This window comes from Fukomys damarensis, unplaced genomic scaffold, assembly GCF_012274545.1.
Source record: "Fukomys damarensis isolate Sample0158 unplaced genomic scaffold, DMR_v1.0_HiC HiC_scaffold_4, whole genome shotgun sequence".
Taxonomy (NCBI): domain Eukaryota; kingdom Metazoa; phylum Chordata; class Mammalia; order Rodentia; family Bathyergidae; genus Fukomys; species Fukomys damarensis.
The window spans coordinates 22,561,431-22,579,512 of NW_022900916.1; the positions used below are offsets into that span (position 1 = coordinate 22,561,431).

An 18,082-nucleotide genomic window follows, 5' to 3' on the forward strand; every position below is an offset into this window, starting at 1 on the left:
GACTCCCGCTCCACCTCCTATTTCTGGTCCCTTTATTTTAGTCGTAGGAAACTTTTGCTCAAGCCAAGTATCTCCAGCCTCCTACTTGGACTCAGACAAAGCCATTTTTGTAGAATGAAATCACGGCCAGCTATATTATAGTAAAAAGGAATTATGAATTCTGTGCATTTTTCCTTTTTAAAAATCCATATAAACAGAGAATCTCTGAATCACCTACATCCTTGTTAAGCATGTAGACATGCTGTATTATTAGCACATCTTTTCCATTATAGATTTCATGCATTTAGCCTTTGATTTCTTCATAGAACACATTCGTTCAGTCAATAAAAAATATTTATGTTATGGTTTGTGTTTAGATGTTCCCCCAAAGCTTTATGCAGATGAGGAGGGACTTTCTTTTTCAGAGGTGGTTGAATCTGGAATGTGATGCTGGGGTTAAGGGCACGTGATTGCTAAACCACTACATATGAGTGATTGGTTTGGCACTGCCTTAATCTCAATAGTCTGAATAAGATAAAAGGGGCAGAAAGTTGCTGGTAAACTCTCTTGTTGCTTTTTGCTGTCTTTTGTCACCATGAACTATTGCCCTTATTGCCTTTCCTACCTTCCACGCACCATGTAGTTTCTCCTCTGCAGTGCCTGTTTGTCATCCCTGCCTTGGTGCCAGCTGATCATGGACTGAAACCTCTATGAACTATAAGCCAAATAAACCTCTTCCCCTTTAACTTGGTTGCCTGGGTTTTCTATCTCTGCAAGGAGAGAAGTGTAACTGACACAATGTATTAGGTACCTACTGTGTGCCAAGCAGTCTTGATTGTCAGTGCTCAGTGAGGTAGACTAGTTTTTGCCCTCATAGAGATGACAAAATAAACAAAATAGATAAATAAGCAAGACACATGATATGACTCAAAGGAACTGAGCACTGTACTGAAACAGAAAATAACAATGGGAAGAGTGACCTAAATTGAGTAAGAAAGTCAAGAAAGACCTCTCTGGGAAGGTGTTTAAGCTGAGACCTGAAGAATAAAGAGCCAAACCTGACAAGAATACAGAGAGGCAGAGGCAACTGTGTACTCAATGTCTAAAGAGCGGAGAAGGTGAAAAACTAGAGCAGGGTGAGCAAATGGCAGTGTCTGGGGTGGGATAAGAAAAAGAAGAAACCAAATCAGGCAAAGCCTTGAAAGCCACAGTAAGGACTTGGGGTTTTATCTGAAAGAATATGGAAAACCGCAGTATCAGGTTAAAGAAGGAAGTGATCATCTCATAGCTGCTCAGAGAAAGAATCGGAGGCAGCCAAGAACAGAGAGATGAAATACAAATGAGAAAGAAGAAGAAGAAGAGGAGGAGGAGGAGGAGGACGAGGAGGAGGAGGAGGAGGAGGAGGATGGCTATGGACCCTGGTGGTACAAGGTGGAAGCAAACTAGTACGCACGTTTGAGGTGAATTTTAGAGCCAGACTCAGTAGGCTACAGCAGTCTCTACGTGATCCCTTAGCTCCTCAGCTTGTTAGCACTTGCTGATATCACTACAGCTTTGAAATGGGCACACAGCTTTCTATATTAGATTTAGATTTACATTTTAGATTTTATATAATACCTAAGCTTTTATTCAGTAAAAAAGTTTTCTGAGAAAGTATCTTAATAAAATAATCAATCTGTGCATCAAGAAACACTATCAGTCCAGTGTCTTCTGCAAATGAGATAGTCTACTAAAATAATTTTATAAATGATGGTTTACCTATTACAAACATCCAAGATTATTTCATGTCAACCATGTTCAAGTAATTTTTTCCTAGTGTTTTTCATCTTTCTCCTATCTGTTAGGCAGAATATATTTAAAGCTAAGATTTTAAAAACTTCACACTTGTCCCTATATTGTGGTACCCCTAAAATAGTGACATATAAAAATAGGTTTTCCATAATCTGGAAAACTGAAAGCTACTGTTTTGAAATAATTAACTCTTTCTTTTTGTTTTGTTTTGTTTCACGGCCTCTGTTGTTCTTGGCTCTCATTGTGCCTGATTGTTGCCATCAGCTTTGGGTTCATTTTGATATGCTGGCTTTGTTTTGTGAGAAGCTGGAGCCTAGCACTCACATTTTCATGTGAGCTAAGGGTGCTCAGGCTAGAAGTCAAGGGTGTATATTTTCATTTTCTGTTCTGGCTGCACAGAGCCCTTTTTACATGCTGATTTCTCAAGTATACTTTAGGTCATTTGCAGTTGCTTGGTCAGCAGCATTCATGTCAGGGAAATGTCCTTATAATAACATTTTATTTCCCACATTTCCATAATACTTAAAAATGGAATTGACATTATGGTACACATTATCATTTTAAGACTCTACAAAGACTTTTTCCTTATGACACAACTTCAGCTACATCATTATAATGTTAGTTTTTCATTTGATGACTAAAGTATAGTTTTAAAATGTAACATAAAAAGCATATAAAATTTGACCATAAAACTAGCTTAAAAAATAATTCCATTTCCCCTACCCTTCCCACTTTCCCTACACCTTTAGCCCTTTTCTTCCTATTTCACATTGTTAATTATCTCATTAGGATCTTATGTACTACTATAGCTTTTCACACCAGAGAAATGATTCAGTATTTACACATGTGTGACTTATTTCACTTCCAAAATTCAGCAAATGATTGCTTCTTAAAGGTCAGTAGCAACGTGAAATCTAAAACTGCACCAGTGACATTTTTGTATTCTATTACAATAAAAAGCCATTGGACTATCAAAAAAAATTTCCAAATGCATTGACTGACTGAGACTATGATATAATTTTTCTTTCTGGTCCATTTTGATATGACATGGAGATTCAAATAAATCGGATGTTCAGTAAACTGCATCCAACAATACAATTTCCAATGTTTTTTGACAAGTAGCATGCACATACTATTAAATCCAAAAGCAACATATTAAAGTGGCTCTTCAAGATAGCTACATTCTTCAAAGCTATCTCTGTGTAATTGCCTTGTTGCCTAAAAGAATGTGCAATGGAAATGTATAAATGATTAAAGCATTAGTGGAAACAAGAATATTCTTAACATGCATTAACATTATATTGAGGGCCTACTGAAAAAGCAGATCCCAGATACCCATGGCTGACTTGCCAATTGAAAATGCTTGAGAGGCCCGGAAATTTGCACTTGAAACAAATACTCCCTGTCTAATTGACATAGATGTTTCTTAGAATAAACTTTCTCTAACACTGTGGTAAACCTTGGCTAAAACCTTCAGTGATTTTTTTCCACCTCATGATAAATTGTATTTTCCAAAGGTGACTGCTCCAACATGTGATATACCGTGCTATGTGCTCTTCCTGTAAGAGGAAAATGACATTTCTCTATCACATGATGAAATGTGTGCTATCTCAGCTTGAGTATGGATAGACTTCGGACTGCAGTGGAAGTGATGAGATGTGACTTGTAAGAACAATTATGCAATACGGATTCTGCCTGGTTCTCTTACGATGTTTGCCCTGGGGATTCCAGCCACCGTGTTGTAAAAATACCAAGCAGTCATGTGGAAAGGCCAGGTGTAGGTCTTTCTGCCACAACTCCAGTTGAAACCCGTAAAAACAGCCAATTACCAACCACCAGATGTGCCAATAAGCGGGCCTTTAGATGATTCTTTCCTCCATTTTATGTCACCTCAGCAGAGTAAAATGAGCTCTGTTACCTAGCTCTGCTCAAATTTCTGATTTGTGAATAAAATTAAATTGCCACTTTATTTTCTTGTACCAGGGATCAAACTCAGGACCCTGCACTTGTGAGGCAGGCAGCAGAACTACTGAGCTAATTCCCAGCCCTAAATTGCCACTTTTTAAAGCTAAAGTTTTATACTAGCTTCTTAATGCAGCAATCAATAAACCTGAACAGGCTGGGCATGGTGGCACACACCTGTAATCCCAGCACTCAGAAGGCTGAGGCAAGAGAATTGCTGTGAGAGACCAGCCTGGGCTACACAGTGAGTTCCAGGTCAGTCTCAACTACATAGTGAGACCCTGTCTCAAAAAACAAACAAACAAACAAACAATAAGTAAACCTGAACAAATTCCAAATACTTCTGTAATTCTTCAAATGAAAGATAAGGCCACAGATAAACCTTCATGCATTCCAGTTTGCTCTAAAGGATTTCTAATTCTATCTAGCCAGACCTACCATCAGGCCAGAAGACCAATTTACTTGGTTCTGTATTGGCAGTTGCCTCGATCTACCATTCTCAACCAGGAGTGATTTTACTCCCCGCACAACATTTGTCAGTGTCTTGGGACATATAAAGACTGTCACAACTGGGGAGACGTGTGAAGCTGGCACCTAGAGAATAGAAGCCAGGAGGTCTGCTAAGCATCCTAGAGTATAGGACAACACCAGCCCCAATGGAGGGGGAAAGAATTAGCAAGCCTGAAGAGTGGCAATGGTGAGAAACTTACCTACATCAAGTCCACTGTTGTGAGCTACTCAGCTCTCACCTATGACTTTCCTAACCATTACAGAGGTCCTTGCTCTGAAACCAGGAATTAAAGAAATGTCATTAAAGAAATTACAATTTTTCACCTGTGCAAGTATCATGGTTTGAATGCTGCGATCCTCTAAAGCATGACTTAATTTAATTCATAATTCATAAGTTAAAACCTAACCCTAGATATGATGATATTGAGAGGTAGGGCCTCTGGGCAGAGGTACACTCATGATGGGACTAATGCCATGTTAAAAGGATTTACAGAATGCTTTTTTGTCCTTTTGTGGTGTGCAGTCACAGATAGAAACTACCATCTCTGAGGAAAGGGCTCTTGCCAGACACAGAATCTTCTGGTGAGTTCATCTTGTGCTTCTCAGCTTCTGGAATTGTGAGCAATAAATTTCTGATGTTCCTAAATGTCTTAAAGTATTTTTGTTACAGCAGCAGGAATGGAGTAATCTAACAAGTGGGCCTGTGGCCCTCAACCATGTCTATAAATTAGAATAACATTTTTCCCAATACCCATGTTCAATTCACAACTCTAGAGATTCCGGTTTTTAAAAGCAGTGTTACATGAGTAATTTTGTGAAAGCTCTGATGCAATTCTAATGTATAACTAAGCCTGGGAACTACAGGCATTTCCCCCTTTACCTGGAGACTGTGACTCCTCACTTAGGAACACTGGGGAAGCCTAAAGGGTAAAATTTGAAAATCCCATTAAGTGATTTTGATCTATCTTTCATGGCATCACTGACAGCCTGTGTCCTATGTGTACCCCTGCACTCAGCCTACAATTTCCATCAAGAAGAAGTTCTGAGCCAGACCCATCTTTCATTCTTCTGTGCAAATTAGGGATGACAGCAAGCTCATGTTAATCGATTGTTGTTACACCAGTAGGCAGCATCATTTAGTAATCGCTGAACAGCCAGTCCTGCAACAGTGAGTCCAGTTGCTGTGTACCTCTCACTGATAAAATCAGCTCTACCTTCTAGAATGTCCATTATTTACTCAAGAAGTATATGAAAATATCAGTCAATCATCTAACAATTTTACTACTGGAATGTCTAGCTAAATCAAATCAATATGATGTCAAGGTGATGACAAAAGCTGCTGGTAGGATGTTATTTGGCCCAGGTCAGTTCATTTCTTTCTAAACAGTTCATATACTACCCTCTCACAGTGCAAACACATTGCCATCTGCCTCAGAGGCTAAATAGATGAAAGTCTGCTCATTAAAAAGAAAAAATTATGCATGGGAAAGGGGAAATGTGAAATAGCCTATTATTATAATAGTTACCTCAGCAAAAATGTGTTATTTCATCATTAAAATGAGCTTTTCTGAACATGTCATTGTTACATTATACTTGTGGTAAAACGAAAAAAGCAAAACTACGATTTTATTTTCAAAATGTATTCATCAAAGGAAAACACCAATTTAAGAAATTTCCTAATAATTATCAAGTTGTAACTTTTGTGTTTTTTAATTCTTTTCCACTGAAGCACACACTGGAAAGGCCCTTTCATGTCATATTTATGCTAGCTGAATATCTAGAATAAATTTGCTTAGTTTATGTGCTCATATCTTGTAGAAGTCAGTCATGACTAACGGCTTTATTTTTCTGAGTTGGATTTCCTGGATTTAAATCCTAACTCCACCATTTACAGTGTGATCTTGGTCAGTTATTTTATATCCTGTGGCTCAGTTTCCTATTATGAAAAATGGTGACAATAATAGTACTGACTTCAGAGCTGCCTCTAAGGACTGAATGATCAAGTGAATAGAATCTTAGCTCAGTCCCTCACACATATGATGTATTTAATGAATGACTCTATTTTCACTCCTAAATCTGTAAGAGCACTTAATTTTCTGTTAAACTTCAGAAACACATTTCCAACTGTCTTCTGGATAGCTCCATCTGAAGTTCCTCGGGCCATTTCTAAACCTATACTCTCCCCATACTGCTTAACTAATCACCAGTGCCACTCTCCTAAATCAGAGGAAGGTGTCTGGAATGATCTTTCAAGCTCTGGCATTCTTCCAGAAGAAGGTCATATGGCAATTATATTTTGAGTTGTTATTTTTTTTTATTCTTTAGAGACATGGTCTGTTATCTAACAGAATGCCTAAAATATTTTAAATAACCATTTTAAATTACTCTAATCCTTGTTGTCCACCTTTTAACCTATTCTGAAGAGTATTTTTAGTGGTTTCTCTCAGATGCTACACCTGACTTGTTACTGAACACTTAAGTGACAAGTTTGAAGTTGCCGAGTTTGTACTAATGTCCTCATGCAGCATCTCATACTGTTCTCAGTGTCCTGATGTAAAGCCACATTATTATTTAGTTTCAAGGCCTAAAGCCAACCAGCCAAAGTCCATGACTGACTGCAGGCCTTTTATACTTTTATTTTTTATCTTAAAATTTTTATTAAGTATATGTTTGCAGTACACAATGATTACATTCATTGCGGGGAGTTGGTACATATACATAACACCCCTTAATTCTTTTTACTTCTTCCACTCAACTCCTTCCCTCCTCCCTGCATCTCTTGACTTTACACTTTCATAAATCCACCACTTCATCTTTTCTAAGGGTTCTTTTTTCAAAAATACATGTTTGCTGAACATGCAGTTGACGTTCCTCTTGGGGAGTGAGTACCTGTACATAATACACCTTGTTTCTTTGTTCAATCCCCTTCCCCTTCCCTCCTGCCTCTCTCCCTCCCTCCTCCTCTAAGCCCCATTTCCCCTTTGTCATTCTTTTCGGCATTATTAATCTTAGCTCATGTGTATGATATAAAATGTTTACATTCATTGAGCTTAGTAGGTTGTGAGCACCAGGCAGATCCTGCCAGTATAAGCTCATATTTGTAAGTTAAAAGCAATTGTCCTAAAAGAGTTAAGTAATATTTACTCAGAGCAATTTTCTCTCATGAGGATTACTAATTCAATAAATAACATCTTCTGAAAATCAGAAAATTTTCAGTTTCGTAAAAGTGAATCCAATGTAATGAAGAGAAGCCCAAACACAGGTTCACTATCCCTGGCTTTGGGATGAGCTTTACCAAACATATGTCTTCAGAGGAAACAAAGAATGGGAGAACAATGAAGTAAGGATTGTTATTCTCCCCATCCCCTCCCTGTGGACAATCTCAGCCTGTATTGTTTTTCCTACTGAATCTATAACATACAAAGATATCCATGAAGAGCAGAACAAAAAATATAGATCCATTATGAACATAGCAGAGCAGCAAAAGAGTAAAGCAATTAAAATCTATCATAAAAATTGGAAAGGTCTTCCAAATTTAAAAAATAATAATAAAAAGATATTACTTTTTTAATGAAAATAATTTAATGAGTTAAAAATGAAGGATATTACAAGATCGTGCCTAGAAGAATCTAGAATGATTTTGTAGAAGTGGTTTTAGAAAGAATTCTTGACAAGTAAGACAAGTAAGAAAAAGGGGAAAAACATGGCTGGCTGAGAAGAAAGTCTCCAAAAAGGCAAGTAAAAGCGCTAACAGAAAGCCAGGATTCTGTTCTGCAGAGCACTGGGTAGACGGAATCGGAAAGAGGTAAGGGGGTTTCGTAGAAAAGGGCACTGCACATGTTAGTCGGGGCCAGAACGTCCGAGGTTTCGTCGCTGCTGTTAACTGACCCTTCTATGGCCTGGGAGAGAGGTTGGGAAATGGCACAAACTGAACCATTAAAGAAGAAGGTAACGATTTAGATTTGTGTCTCAAAAAGAAAACTCAGCAAGTGCTGTGGAGAACGGATGGCTGGGAGTTCCACAGAAGGCTGTAACGTTTGTACTAAAGAGACTAGTTATGGAGAAGGCAGTAGAAAGAAAAAAAAATTGCAGATCCTTCAATTAGTGAGATACTAAGAGATACCCAAGAAGAATGAACAATCAGAAGAAACTGAGGAAAAAGTCTCAAACATACTCCTGATAATTCCACAGTGTTCTGAAAGAAAAGCCCACCTCAGAGTCTCAGGTCAGCTTCACTTACTCACTGAAGAGGGATGGTTATGGTTCTCCAGCATCGAGCTCTAGCACAGGCTCCACCATCCCTACTGACATTCATAGGCACATTCTCAGAAGACACCAATCTCTAACCAAACATCCTGGTAAACTAAGCAGTACCCAACAATGACAAATGGGGAAGTTATCTATGTGGGTATAAGCTTAATGCTTTTTACCACTTTGCATCATTAGGCTTCTTCTTTGAAGCATCAAAACAGGATCTTATTTCTTAAATTAGTATTTTGGATAGCGAATGACGCTGAGCTTTCCCTACACATCCTAAGCATTCCCTACCCTTTTTATACATCTATCTATCTATTGTAGCATCGGTGGTTTCTAATGCATTTCTACAAGCATTCTTTTTCTGTAAGAGTTTATAAACATGAGGTTTAAAAACAAATCATGAAATTTATTGATTTATTCTTTTGAAGTTTAATAAGCTACTTTTATTTTATAAAGATCATTATTAATAAGGCTAAAAATGATAAAATCTCAGAGTTTTATGTTAAGCCCTTTAATCTATCATAAATGTATTTCGGTATAAAGTAAGTTTCTAAAGTCTTTTCCAAATTACTAACAATCTTTTCAACACCATTCATTAAATTATTTGTCCCCTTTGCATTGATATCGAGAGCATGTTTTCTATTACTTTATTGCAAGTCTTTTTTTTCTTTTTTTTTTTTTTTTTTGGTACTGGGGATCGAACTTGAGTCCTTGCGCTTGCGAGGCAGGCCACCGAACCACTGAGCTAAATCCCCGGCCCGCTATTACTTTAAATTATTATTGATATTAGACTTTATCCCTGGGCCATCCTATTTACCAGTTTACCAGCTTAGTAATCATTTTTCCAAATCAGATTATAACATCTTTCAGAAAAAGGATTATGTTTCATTAATGCTTATATTTTCCATAAGCCTCTCACTTTACACATAGTAAATGTTCGATAAATATTTATATATATATGTATTTATTACATGAATTGTCTATCCTGTGCCTAATTTACAAAGAATTTCCTTGCTGTGTTAAAAGGTCACATTCTTCAAGGTGAAACATGAAGTAATTTGGAAATTAGAGCAAGGGATTGAGCGTGGCAGTATTCCAAGTATAAAAATTCCATGTGAATGTGATTAGAATAATGTAAATTCTGTGCTGACTTCACTCTCCAGAGGCTATGTGATCATGAGAAAATGCTGGGAAGGGGAGTTTCATCATGGGTTCACTTTGAGTTACTGAAGTTCTGAAAAGCCTTTAGAGCTGTGTAATGATGTGCAAATCAATGCACATACCACAGTGGCTCAGCAGATGAACTGCATCAGCTGTGAAATGTTGTCTTTAGAATGTCTCTCGATACCTCTATTTGGGAAAACCAGCTGTGGTTTCTTAAAACTACACACATTTAAAGAAAGTAATAATATTTAATATCTATTATATATTCACTTATCCTTGTAGTCACATAGAACTTTAAATATGCCAAATTTTAATGAAAAAGCAACAATAAGTATACATGTCCCTGTCATGTGCACATAAGTGAAGCCATCATATAGCTTTATATCAAACTGTACAAAGATGACTTCAGACTAAAAAGACTGCAGGACAATTTTGTTTGATTAAAGAGACATAAAACTAGATTGTCATATGGAATGCTAGGGGTGAAGTCTTCTATATAAAGACATGTTCACTATGTTTATTAATATGAGTAAAGAATTATAGAGTTACCAGAAAAGGCAAGTTATGTGTTCAGCAAGACCAAAGATATTTGATGTTATTTTTATGACAATATGCAAGACTGAAAATGTATTTATGTATTTTCAATGCTGTATGTATTGTGAAATTAAAATAATCCTAGTTTCATTGTAAAAACACTTGAGATAATATATAATGAATTCTGACCTTTTCATTCATTATCTTTCTTGATTTTCATAACCTTACTGTGTAGTTTTGTGTGTTTATAGGAATATTTTTAAGAGCAGCTTTTTCACACTAAAATTGAAGGGGGAATCTCTCTCCCCACATATGCACAGCTTCCCTTGTGAGCAACATTCCATACCATAAGGGTACATCTGTTATGGTGATGAACCTAGTTTACATTAGGATTCACCCTTGCTGTTCTACATTCTACTGGACAAATATATAACAGCATGAATATATCATTGCACTTGATCTTAGCCAAAAGGCCGAGAAGCGATGTGAATATATCATTGTATTATTGTTTTCCTGTAGTAAAAGTACCCTGTGTTCCATCTATTCATCTCTGGAGCCTTCCTAGTTCCTGGTAGCCACTGGTATTTTTATTGGCTCTATAGTTTTCCAGAATATCATCTAGGAAGAATCATATAGTGTAGTATTAGAGCCTTTTAGGGTTTGCTTCATTCACTTAGTAATAAGCATTTAAGTTTCCTCCAGCTATTTTTATGGTATGATAATTCACTTCTTTAGTGTTGAATAATATTCCGTTATCTATAATTCTATAGTATATTTACCTGTTACTGAAGAACATCTTGATTGTTTCCAAGTTTTATCAATTTTATTATTTATTTATTTATTTATTGGGTTTTTTTGAGACAGGGTCTCACTATGTAGTTGAGACTGACCTGGAACTCACTATGTAACCCAGGCTGGTCTCAAACTCACAGCGATTCTATCTCGGCCTCCCAAGTGCTGGGATTACAAGCGTGTGCAGAAGTTTTATTTTAGTTGGTATAAACGTCCATGTGCAGGTTTTGGTATGGACACGTTTTCACCTCATTTTGGGTTAAAGTCCAAATGTGTGATTGCCGGTTTACTTAGACATATATAGTTATAGATTAGATATAGATATAGATATCTATACATGTAGATATAGATATATTGCCAAACTGTCTTCCAAAGTGGCTATGCTACTCTACATGCCCATCAGCAGCAAGTGAAGGCTTTTGTTGTTCCACATCTGGATTTGGCTTTTCTAATACAAATGTAATGGCATCTCATTTTAATTTGCAACTTGAATAGTTATATTAATATTTTTGTTGTATATAAGGGTACATCTGTTATGGTGATGAACCTAGTTTACATTAGGATTCACCCTTGCTGTTCTACATTCTACTGGACAAATATATAACAGCATGAATATATCATTGCACTTGATCTTAGCCAAAAGGCCGAGAAGCGATGTGAATATATCATTGTATTATTGTTTTCCTGTAGTAAAAGTACCCTGTGTTCCATCTATTCATCTCTGGAGGCTTCCTAGTTCCTGGTAGCCACTGGTATTTTTATTCGCTCTATAGTTTTCCAGAATATCATCTAGGAAGAATCATATAGTGTACTATTAGAGCCTTTTAGGGTTTGCTTCATTCACTTAGTAATAAGCATTTAAGTTTCCTCCAGCTATTTTTATGGTATGATAATTCACTTCTTTAGTGTTGAATAATATTCCGTTATCTATAATTCTATAGTATATTTACCTGTTACTGAAGAACATCTTGATTGTTTCCAAGTTTTATCAATTTTATTATTTATTTATTTATTTATTGGGTTTTTTTGAGACAGGGTCTCACTATGTAGTTGAGACTGACCTGGAACTCACTATGTAACCCAGGCTGGTCTCAAACTCACAGCGATTCTATCTCGGCCTCCCAAGTGCTGGGATTACAAGCGTGTGCAGAAGTTTTATTTTAGTTGGTATAAACGTCCATGTGCAGGTTTTGGTATGGACACGTTTTCACCTCATTTTGGGTTAAAGTCCAAATGTGTGATTGCTGGTTTACTTAGACATATATAGTTATAGATTAGATATAGATATAGATATCTATAGATGTAGATATAGATATATTGCCAAACTGTCTTCCAGAGTGGCTATGCTACTCTACATGCCCATCAGCAGCAAGTGAAGGCTTTTGTTGTTCCACATCTGGATTTGGCTTTTCTAATACAAATGTAATGGCATCTCATTTTAATTTGCAACTTGAATAGTTATATTAATATTTTTGTTGTATAAATGAATAGACTGAGGCCCAGGGAAATTAAATAACTTACCCATGATCCTATCCTACTAAGTAGCAGATTTAAACTTCAGTTTATTTCATATTCCCAAGCCTTTGAGCTTTTTCTTCTGTGGTTGTGTTGTAGTTAGATAAGAATGAAATCCAAAGTTTCATGTGCAGGATATGAAATGCTAATTTCCAGTCATATCTATTGCTCTTCTTAGTTTAGGAGTACACAGATGACCCTGAGACAAGGAAATACCAGATAGCAGTGACAGAATGAGGGAAGGGCAAGTGTCAATACAGGCTGTGTTTGAATTGTTACCACTGTGAGCAACCAGACTACTCACACAGGGGAACTTGGGGGAAAAGTGCTCAATATTACTCGAAATGTGATGTGTGACAGTGCTTCTACTGTTTGAGAATGGTCCAGAATGAAGAATGTACAATAATTAAAAGAACTTAGAAACTTTTATAGCAATTTATCAGCTGTGCTTTTCATTTTTCTAATAATTTGTTTTACTTTACTTTCTAAAGTATCAATCAATGTTGGGTTGAAAACACAAAACAAGTGCAAAACTAGCGTGTGAAACACAAGGTCCAAAGTGATTCTATACAAGGAACAAAGAAACTGGAACATTTATACCTCACTTCCCAGCTGCTCAGCCTACAACTGAGACCACACCCAGGAGGAATGTTCATTCCTCAGCACTGCGAGCTGTGTGCTGTGACCTGGCAAGCAGGTCATGAGAGAGAAGGTCACTGGGAACGTCTGTGCAGACTTGGGTCAACAAAGAATCTCACAAAGCTAAGAAATTAACTCAGATATCACCCCATCTCTACAGTCATTGTGAAGAAGAATTAAAAGCTAAAGGGGTATTAATTTGCTGCATGTTATAAAAGGATCACTGAAAGCCGAGACTTGGCTGTGAACAGATACCACATTTCATTTAAATGTACCTATATTTTTCACTGAGGAAGCCAAAGATAAAAGTACTTCTTCCCCTTTCTCTACCCAATCAACTTGGATACTTGAAAATCAGACATTCTTAATTAGGATGCTGAATCTTAAGTGGTACAAGGAGGAAGGGGTGATTAGAACTCCCTCTGGTACACTGAACTTTCATCGCTTGCATTTATTTCTCCTTTGTGTTCTGCCCTTATTCAATCAACCCCCTCTTGATTCTGTGGACTCCCAATTTCCTTGCAATAATTTTCTTTTTTACTTATTATAGCCACAATATGACTGTTACTTGGAGCCAAAATTCATCCCTGATATGTGATGATCAAAAGAATCAGAGCTCTGATTCATGCCAGCTTGGGAATTTTCTGAGAGAAGTGAGACTGGTTTCTTTGCCAATCTGGGTCTCAGTCTCCACATTTATAAAATGGGTATAAAATTTATAACAGTATGATTCATAGAAAATTAATCTGTTAGCTGTTCTTTAAATAAAAGGTTCTTCTTCTAGAGAATCCAGTACATGCTGACCTACCTGAGTTTCTGGAAATTATTTTGAGGAAAGGCTTTAATTTAATTTTAACTTAGCATTCCCCAAGTTTAATCATGGAAGTCTTGTTTCAGAAATCATTAACATCTCATGAACTCAATCATCCATAGACTGTCTTGGCAAGAGACACTGGTTGTAGTCATTCACTTTTTTTATAATTTCCAACTGACAGTGAACCTTGTCAATGAACACCTGTATAGCATTTGAGGAGTCTGTACTAACCCATTACAGTAGGAGGTCCTTAAACCCATGTATAGAAGAACAATTTAAGAAGCTTGTTATAATACAGGTTGCTGAGCACTGTATAAGATCTAATTCAGAACCTCCTGGACTTGAGACAGAAATTGGAGCTCTGATTTACTCTGCAGGCAATTATGTTGCAGGCAGGTGTCAGTCCACAGAATGATGAGAAACACTCTTATAGAACACTTCAGTGAAAGGGATGTTTCAGGGGCTTATGTTCATTATCACTAGAAGAAGCTTCATAGTGGCTGTAACATAGCTCACTCTTCAGCAAACTCAGAGATACCTTAGACTATCCGCTGAGAAGCTGTACCTGTGATCTCAACTTCAGAAAGATATAATATTATAATGTGAATATGACTATTGGTGTAACTAGGAGGTCAATAACTTAAACAAAATCTCTTTAAAGTCTGTAAACTCAGAAAAAAAAAAAGAGTAGTCATTTAGGTGTCTCTTTCCCTCCTGGTACCCACTTATAGCTTATTAATTCTCACTAAAAACTAAATTAGTGAGAAAACAAGGTAAAAGGAGTATGGAAGACATTTAAGTATCTAATTGTAAAATTTATTAACTCAAAGAATCTTATGCTAGGAAGATTGGAATGAATAGCTAAGTGTTATTTTTAGACTATCTGTGAATTTCATTTGTTCTTCTTACTATAAATGATAAAAACTTAGCTGTCAAAAATTCAAAGTAAGACAGCAGAACACATTAGAAAAACCGGAATTAGTGAAGTCATCATGTCTTGAACATTTTTTTCTCTGTTATATGATAAAGATAATAGTGTATTTTATCACAATATCTTGTATAGTTATTTCAGGAAAAAAGATGAGTTTTGCTGACCAGTGTCATTTACAGAATACAAGCAAAAAATTTTTTTTCTAAGCCACTAGTTGTAGCTACTGTAAGAAAACCCTCGTGACAACATGCAGGATTTCAGGAGAATTTACATTCAACTTTGTAGCCCCAGACATACATATAAGTTGTCTGTGAATAACTTGCACAATCACAATCTAATATCCAGGATACTGTATCCTATTTTACTTTAATAACCAGACCTAAAACCTCTTCCCAACTGGAGTGGTGATAAATGGCGCTGTACTTCTTCTCCAATAACTCCATTAAAGCTGGTTACCCTGGTATGTATCTGAAGGGAGTCATATCGCAAACTGTGGGTATCCTTCTTTCTGAAGGGGCTCTGACCTTCCTGAAACAGATCTATGAGCTTCATCTTATTCCTCTTGCTACACAATAGTTGTGACTTGCTTTATAGAATGTATCGACACTTAACAATACAGTATTACAAAAATTAGTGTATACCTCATCCACTCCACAGAACTACATCCATTCTTACGTGTGTCTAATATTATAATCTCCATTTACAATCCGGCCTCAAGAGGTAGATGAAAATGCCACAGAACTTTGACATGATGAAAGTCACCTTATGGTATAGTGTGTTCACATATCCTATGGGAACTGGGTTTTTTTTTTCTTGACTTCTCACTGTACTGTCTCAAAAATGGCTGCATTCTTTGGCCTGTGACATAATCTCCGTAAAATACACATGCTGCCCAATTGAAGAATCACTTATCAGATTTTGAATATGTTAAGTAAGACCACAGTAGTACAGACTTGAAGCCAAAGCAAGAATGTTAAGAGTGAAGCAAAGCAGGATTTAGCTTTATTTATGTGAAGTATATTGTCCCGGTAGAGTTGGGCTTACTAGTGGATCTGGGCATTTCTGCTTCTGGGTTCCTAGTCTGCTTAACTGACTGTGCACCCCAAGTTGCCGGCCACACCTGAAACAAGGGGAGTTTTCCATGTTGTGGTGTATTAACTAGGTACTTTCCATTTACTCAGTTAATTAGAAAACAGAAAGAAAAAAGAGAGACAGAAAGAGCCTCCTACTTGTTTTCTTACTCCAAATAAGGAGACGGAAACTATTAAATAAGGAGGGGAACTCCCAAGCATTTCACCTTGACCTGGCTGGACTGCTCTGCTGCCTGAAGAGCCGGGTGTTCTGTTACAGAATCGGATAAGCTACCAGCGGAAAAATAAGCAGTCCAGACTTCAAGATTGGGGAACCATTCTTGCCCCTAGAGGGAAAAAGGAAACCATCATCACCCTGTCTCAAATTGGAAACAGTGCCTCTCTTCCAGTGGGGGCTGGGGAAGCCTGGGTCCCCTCCCTCGGCTAGGAGTGGTGGCGACAGACAGGCCCCAAGGAGGCGCACCGCTTGTGCCGTCGCCCTCATCATCACATTGCTCCCGCTGTCACCTGAATTTCTGAGCTGCCACCAGGCAAAAATGCCTTCCTCTTCCCCTCCCTGGCGTCTCTCCCTCCTGTGCTGTGGGCTCTAACTTCTTTGTTCCTTTTACTGGGAAGGTGATGCTTAAGGTCAAAAGACACACTGTAGGCAGCAAAAGCCCAGAGCCACCACCAGACCCTGGGAAAAAGCAATGTTGTCCAGCGCAGGGCTGAGACTGCGAGAAGGAGCGGCGAGAAATCTCGGCCAATGTCTCGCGGAACAGCCCCTGCGAACTCGTCGAACTCACCAAGGGCTGGAGAGATCCGGCACAGCCTTAGGATGGGGCAGAGTGAGCTCCCAACTCTGCAAACAAAGCGGGCAGTGCGCGCCCCGGGAACAGAGAGTTTTGGGGCGGGCAGAGGCCCTGGACTACACTTTGCACGCAGCAGCTGCTGGGCAGTGAGTATCGCTAAACAAAGGAGTGCGCAGCTCGGGGTGAGAGACCGGAGTTTGCTCAGAGCGACCACTCTGTGCTGAGCGAGTCTCCCACCATACCAGCTAGGCAGGCTGGGGGTGCAGGAGGAGGGAATAGGGGGCGAGCCGTGCGATATCCCGTTGCGTGGCTACGCATCAGGAATTCTCGGAACGATGGGGATTGGCAACTGTCAGATCCAGAGAGGAGAAAAAGAGCTGGAGTGAGCAAAACAAGGAGCGAGTGTGGGCCGTGGTGACTTCATGCCTCACCAATGTCCCGCCCACGCCGCTCGAGCTGTTGCCTCTGCAGCCTGGGCAGCAACGTCGCCTGCGGGCGACCCGGGCTAGGCGCACGGTAGCGTGGGGCGGTTTCCTAGCAACTCGTGGCCCTCAGTGCGCCCGGCTACAGTAGGTTGGGAGTCCCCCGGGGGGCAGGGCAAGACCACCCCATCGCCGGCCTCGCTTCCCTCACGTCCTTGACGGGTGCACTGCAGAGAGCGCCAGCTGCCAGGGCTCTAGGCGGCGGGGCGCCTGAGTCTCGCCCTGGAGCCAAAAGGACCAGGGCGCGAAGCCCCCGCCCCGCGAGGCCGAGCTCCCGCACCCCAGCAGAACCTCCCCTCCTGCGCGAGCCGCCGTGCGCTCCACTCTTGGCCAGGCAGGGAGCTGCGATGCCTCGCTCTGTGCCTGCGAGCTTCGACGGGCGCCTCTAGGACGCTCGCGGAGGCGCCTCCCCAGCTGCTGGCACCCGGAGCCTCCGCTCCTAGCCAGTCAGGACGCTGCCGCCGGGTCCTTGCCGGCTGCGCCGGGCTGCACAGCGGCAACTCAGTGGAGTTGGCCTCCCTGCCCACCTGTGGAAGACGCTCGGGCTGGGCGCAATCGACTTAACCCCCTTCGGCCTTCTAGCCGTCCCCTCCCACCAATGTAGCATCACCCAGTGATGTTCATTAGGGTGGTTTTCCCCCCAGCTCCGGGCTTTGTTTGGGTTTGATTGTGTTTGGCTCTTCGCTAAACTGATTTATGCAGCAGAGCCCCATCGGCTGGAGAGGAACAAAAGCTCTTTTCTTTGTCCGGGAGCGGGCTGTGGAGCCCTCGCTCGCGTCGCCGCCGCGGGCCGTCAGCCGGCAGAGGAGGTGCTTTTCGTCGAGACCGCG

At 39.4% G+C, this 18,082-nt stretch overlaps 1 protein-coding gene across 2 annotated transcripts in view; it reads left to right on the forward strand.

Moving 5' to 3' along the window:
• The first annotated feature begins 16,780 nt into the window (after nt 1-16,780).
• Itgb8 (integrin subunit beta 8) overlaps nt 16,781-18,082 on the forward strand; it is an 84,839-nt gene continuing 83,537 nt past the window's right edge. Inside the window, exon 1 of one of the 2 annotated variants that reach the window (XM_010641093.3) lies at nt 16,781-16,916. The gene's annotated coding sequence lies outside the window, so the exon portion shown is untranslated. The remainder of the gene's footprint in view (nt 16,917-18,082) is intronic. The other variant, XM_010641095.3, reaches the window with a different exon arrangement.